General features: G+C 36.4%; 1 long non-coding RNA gene across 1 annotated transcript in view; it reads right to left on the bottom strand.

Annotated features, from left to right (window-relative positions):
• LOC106519462 (uncharacterized) overlaps window positions 1–2,505 on the bottom strand; it is a 42,873-nt gene extending 40,368 nt beyond the window's left edge. Inside the window, exon 1 of the long non-coding RNA XR_001310445.1 lies at window positions 2,482–2,505. This is a non-coding gene — a long non-coding RNA (uncharacterized LOC106519462). The remainder of the gene's footprint in view (window positions 1–2,481) is intronic.
• Between the last annotated feature and the right edge of the window lie 3,871 nt (window positions 2,506–6,376).

Below are 6,376 nucleotides of genomic sequence, written 5' to 3'. Positions count from 1 at the left end.
TGCATGAGCAGCTGGATACGAACAGGCGAATTTACGCAGCTCATTTACACACTTTTCCTGAAGATAGAAGAGTTTGCTGAATCTGACGTGGCATGTTCGTACGAACCCTTTGTACGAACAAAAGTAAGAGAAATTTAGGATAAGAATACGAACATGTTCTTGCATGAGGCCCATTGTTTTGAATAAAAAAAACTTTTTCTATAAACTAAACTTTCTCTAAAAAGACCCAACTTGATCCTTCTGGTTTTTCTCATAATTCAGCTACAGAGAATAAAAACACCACTGTCAACCAATAGACAAAGGATAAGGCAGCTGCTGATTAAGGTGGTAACTAAACTTGGCTCAGCTGAAATGAAAAAGGAAGTGACATCAAAGGGGAACTCTTTAAAAAAGGGAACAACTTTGTCTTTGTTTATTGAAAGAATATTGTTTTGAAGTCCGTCTCTTCTTCTTCTCTCTGAAAGTGACTCAGAATAATCTAAAGAAACATCAGATTCTTGTCACAGTCATTGTAGCAACACTTTGTTTACATGCAGATATTTCCCCTTTGGCATCACTTCCTGTTACTTCACATGCAGAAATCTCAACAACTGTTCATTGCAGTGGCATGAATGTTTTTTTATTTTTTTATTTTTTGCGATGTGTTATCAATGTTATCTTTCCAAACATGCATTTGAATTTATGACAAAAAGTTGATATTACTGGCAAGGGTGACTGGGAAATATGGCCAATAACTTAAACTGCCGAATCCAAACAAAACCCAACAAAATAATAGCCGACATAAAAACAATAGAAAAGAATGAAAACTAAAAAAAACTCAACATCATGACATGTAATAAAAAACAGCAATATAAAACATTAAATAATGTCATATTTTGGTGATGTTTTAATTGTTCTCTGCATTTTGCATGTTGCTCACACATTTGTTCATCCTATGAGATTTAAACTCTGTTTCTCTGAACTGAGCTCATTCATGATGCTATGTAATATATGAAATATGTAATTTATCTATAATCTTTCCCTCACTTCAAAATGACCACTTTAGTAAAAAAAATCCTGAAGTTTGCATTATAATTTTCACTGCATCTTTTTCATATAAGGAAACAAAATCAGTATTTTGAAGACTCTCGATGTGCTCGAGCTCTGAGAAATGCTGCTAATAAGAGAGGAAGTGACAGGTCTGAGTGAAACTGCTCTGTGCAGCCTGTGGAAAAGAAGAGGTCGACAGATAACTGGGAGATAGAAGCTCTGCCGTGAAATGAAACGGATGAAAGATACAGAAAGATATAAAAATATCACCAGAGAGCAGTTCAAGAGAGAGGAAGGGAAAAAAAAAACAGAGTGACCATCAGGACTTTCTGATATTTAACATCTGCCAGACGGGCTGGGAGGAATCAGAAAAAAAAAAAAAAAACTAACGGAAAGAAAGAGTTCCAGTTCCTTCAGAAGAGAAGCTTTTGATTTGGAGTGAGACTAAATAAATTGCCAACGATCTTTGAAGTTAATCCTGATTGTAGACATCAAACTGATTGGATGATGATGTCTTCATGGTTGGGGGGTGGGGGTGGGGACTCATCTGAGTCTCCTTTGCTCTAACACAAAGAGAACTGTGACAAATTTAACTGAGACAATGCTGATTTTGGAGGGGAAAAATTAAAACACCTTTTCAAATCATCATTCAGGATCACTTGTTTGATATTTTCAGATCTATAAACCCTTCATCAGGTTTTTTTTCAGCTGCAGCTCATTGATTTTTGAGTTTTGTACTTCACAAGGTTTGATTTGGTTTTTGGCCTCTTGCATTATTTAATAAAAGCTTGGAAATTTGACTCAAATTGAGTGAAATATACGGAGGACTGAAACTGTCATAATTAGAAATAAAAGCTGAAACACTATAAATAGACCAATAAAAATAAATGCACTTAAAATTCTCCAATTTAATTTAAAAATAAGAACTTTACTTCGTTTTATCATTCATTTGACTTTCATTCTTATTTTTCCAACTTAGTTTCAACAAACTAAGCTTATTTTAGCACATAATTTATATTTTACTGTTTATATATATAGGCTTTTCTTTTACTTGTACATCTCTTAAATTTTTATATTTAATTTATTTTATAATTTCCATGTGTTATTTTTGCATTTCTCTATCTCCTGATTTTACATTACCTTATGCCTTTCTGCCTCATTATGTAAATGAGGTGGGTGGAGCTTCTTGAGTCAGCTCCTCTCCTATTGGTCAACAGATAGGAAGAAGCAGGATCCCTATGCAGATCTACTTTGCGTGCTTGTGCTGCCTCAGTTTAGCTTAAAGTTTAATGTTTAGTTAAAACAAAGGCACAGGTGAGTGTTTTCCTTGTCTTGCCCCCCAAAAGGCAGAAACACATTTATATATACAGTGTGTGCTATTATTTCAGTTCATACTTTATAAAAAGGTTAGCAGGTAGCAGTATTGATCCAAGAATTTAAAATGTTACCAACCTGACGGAGTTTCAAGCACTGAACTCTGCATGTGTTCAGCTACAGAACAGACGTCCAGCTGCTTTGTCCTTGTTCTTTCCCTTTCACGTGTCCTGAGGACTGAAAATGTACACCAACAGATGATGCTAAATTAGCGCAGGGCCGTGTCGATGCTAACATGTTGGAATCGATACTCCAAGTTTATTTTACCTTTTCACATCACGCCTCCTCCAAAACCACTGACGCCCCCTAGGGGAGACACGCCCAGCTGTTTGAAACGCCCTGCGGAAAAATAAACAAGTAAGATAAAAACAATAAATAAATAAATAAATCCACTAATAAAATAAACTATATCTGAAATCAGTGATCACATATTCTTTTCAGCTTCAACTGAGTACTTTGGATTAAATTATAAATGTTTTTAAATCAGATAGTCGTGAATTTGAAGTAACTGATTAGAATTACTCAGTCAAAGTAAATGAATCAAAATTATATATTAAAATCAATACCAACTACCCATCTGGGCAGAGCTGGATCATTAATCTACCTGTTCTGTTCATGCTTGGTCTCCTCATCATCATTCAACTCCACGCAGGTCTGAGATCAAGCCAGGACTCAGCCCTCCCATTATAAACATTAAACTCCAATTATTTACTTTCCAGTGAAGTCAAAGCAGCTCAGATAGTGGAGTTTATCCTGCTGAGCTGGATCGACTCGACCCCTTGCTACTAATTAACAACCAGAGGAAGAAGAAACCAGGAAGTAATCAGAGCAATCAGCAGCTCGTGTTTGGATATGCATCACCAGCGAGGCTTTAAATGTTTTCTTTTGTTACATACAGCTGGAGGCCCACACACTCACTGCATTTATTCATGAAAAATAACTTCAGCAAACACAGAGGAGAGCGGAGATAAGAGAAAAGAAGACGAAGATAAGAATCTGGGTTTGGAATACAAATCACCACGTTAACAATTCGATACAGCGAAGGGGAGATAATGACGAGGTTTCTCTAAATTATCCATTCACACTCAGCTTCTGAAGCATAAATGAGCTGTTAATATCAGGAACATCTTCACTGTAAACAACAAAAGAGTTTGTAATTTATATTTTTTAAAGAATTTAGCTTCTTGTATAGATTTCAGGGGAAACGTAGTTGATCTGAGTTTTCTGGACCTTTATAAAACATGACTGTTCTTTCAAAAATTCACCTTGTTTATATATTTAATAAAGTTCATTCCTATTATTAGAGAAGTGATGTAATAAAATACTAACACTTATTATCAGGGATGGGCAATTTAAATGAGGGCTACATATTACTGCACACTTACCCAAATATAATAAAACTACCATTTTTTTAAATGTTTGTTTGTTAAACCAACATAAAGTGCAGAAACGTAATATATTTCATACTCAAATGCATATCTAACTCTTATCTTAAATATGAATGCAGCACATTTCAGGCAAACAAGAAATAAACACTTAACATATTTATTTATGTATAAAACGATCTCGAGTTTAATACGATCATCATTTTTTTTAGCTTCTAATCATCAATAACCTGTATATAATACACCCCCCCCCCCACACACACACACTTTATGGATGATGTTTAGGGTTAAATACCTAGTATTATGCATGACCAAATACGATACTGTAGTGAGCTGAAGTGACATAAGATGCCTTGTGTGCAGACTCCTGCAAAGTTCTGGTTCTGGTAAAAAGTCGGTGTTATTTATGTACTTGCCACTTGTCATTAGAGCTGGGCGGTATGACCCAAATTTTATATCACGGTATTTTCAACAATTACACCGGTTTCACGGTATTTGACAGTATTTTTTTTCCTCACAGCTCAGCTGATAACAAAATGTACAAACTTTGCTTACTGACTTTTTTTACTGTACCTCTGTATCACTGTTTCCCTCCTCTTGTACGTCTTTTCTTCTTTGGTTGTAGACAGTAATCATGCATTTAGGTCCGATTGTGAAGGGTTGAGAAAAAAATCATTATCTGGTCTATCGTTGCGTGTTAATAAAACTTAAAAAGACGACTCACCTTTTACACCAGTCAATTCAGGTACACTACAAAACTACTTCCCCCCGGCTTTTCACAATAGAAGCACGCTAGAGTCTCCATGCAATAACGTCTTAATTTTAACGTAGCGTGTTAAATCTAACCGTGCACGACACTGAAGAGTTGTTTACTATTCATCGATGGTGAAAATGGGATTTTTTTTACGTCAGACAATATAAGCGGCTGAAACACACCACCCGCCGCCAGTTTTTCCAACAATAATGTTAGCATGCTAATGCGCTTAGCAGTGCTGCAAGGAAACATGTCCCCAGGGAACCAGTTCACTGGCGGCTGCAACGAAACGTTCCGCACGTGTTCAGGATATTTAAAGCGGTATTCAGAAAAATCATATCATAACAGAAATAAAAACCGGTTTTCGGTATAAAATGGTATACCACCCAGTACTACTTGTCATATTTACCTTTGTGTAATGTGTTGTTTTAAAATCATACACAGCAGACAGAAGTGTTTGTTTTGAAATTACCTACTTCCCAAAATAAAAAACAAACTATTTTACTTTAAAAAATCCTCAAAGCAGCTTTTAGAATTTAAAAGTTGATTTGAATGCTATAAGTAAATATGGTAAAATGGTAAATGGGCTGAACTTATATAGCGCTTTTTCATGTCCCTTCAGACTCCAAAGTATGATTTGTTATTTGTCTGCCTTGATTTGTTGACATGCTCCTAATTACACCACCTGTGAGCGATGATCCTGATGAGTGCCTGAGCTGCTGGTCTCCAGACGAGTTGGTCTTAGCTGATGCATCACATTGTTTTTGGTCGTGCTAAGCCAAGTATAGCTTTGAGAAAGTATTTAGAAGTATATAACTTACCTTACCTTTGGTATTTTTTGTTGTTGAAGGTTTTTGCCACGACACTGTCTGGAGTTGTGCCTGTCCAGGATTGTTATCACAAGGAACCTTAAAGAAATCAAGAACCTGGCCTGAAGATACCTACCGCTCTGTTGGATCATACTAAGTCATTCACAGAAACCTGAAAGAAAAGAGAGTATTTTTCCTCTAATCTACTGAACTATTTCTGTTTAAAAAGAAGACTCACCCTGACTCTTTCCCTTTCCGCAGATCTGGCAGAGTTCCCTTGTTCCACACCTGTAAATAAAATCACTTACCTTTTTCATCTGTTTCCTGTGTTTTGGTCACTCAGTTCCACTCAACATCCTGACTTCCTGAGTTAATGTCGCAAAGCGCTTTACGCTTACAGTTATTCGCCCCATCACACAAGCTGCGTTTCCATTGCAAATGTGCACAAAACATTGTCGAAATTCTGTTAATGTTGAAAAAACACAGTTTCACAACTGCGGTGTTTCCATTAAGTAAAAAATGCTATTAAAGTCACACGTGAATACGTTTGTTCTCACGATGTCATTACAAACATGGCGGCAATGGATGTAAACACATAGCATGTTGCTACCACGACACTAGCGCTCATCATCAGAGGAGACGTCAGTGTTTTATCGAGGCTTTCGAGTGACGAGCGTCTTATACTTGGGAGCGGCTACGTATTTGGTGTTTTTGGGAAATTATAGTCGGTGAGTTTACTACGTTCTTTTACAACTTCGTCTGTGATTTTACTACTACTTCTACTTCCTGTTGTCTTCTTCAGCGTTGTCTTTTTCGCCAGTAGAAACAACCATCGCAGTTTTGCGAAACACAGCGATTTTTATACGGCCGAAAAACCACCTTATCCTAGCGCAAAACCATTTTGTTGAAAAAAAAATGAAGTTTTTTCCGAAATTGACATGTTTCCATTGATCAGTTTTATTTTTGAAATTCTAATTTGCGCATTTTCAGGGTCAATGGAAACGCAGCTACACACACTTATGGCG

Source organism: Austrofundulus limnaeus, unplaced genomic scaffold, assembly GCF_001266775.1.
Source record: "Austrofundulus limnaeus strain Quisiro unplaced genomic scaffold, Austrofundulus_limnaeus-1.0 Scaffold77, whole genome shotgun sequence".
Taxonomy (NCBI): domain Eukaryota; kingdom Metazoa; phylum Chordata; class Actinopteri; order Cyprinodontiformes; family Rivulidae; genus Austrofundulus; species Austrofundulus limnaeus.
The sequence above is the reverse complement of the archived record's forward strand: the minus strand, read 5'-3'. Positions and strand labels throughout refer to the sequence as shown.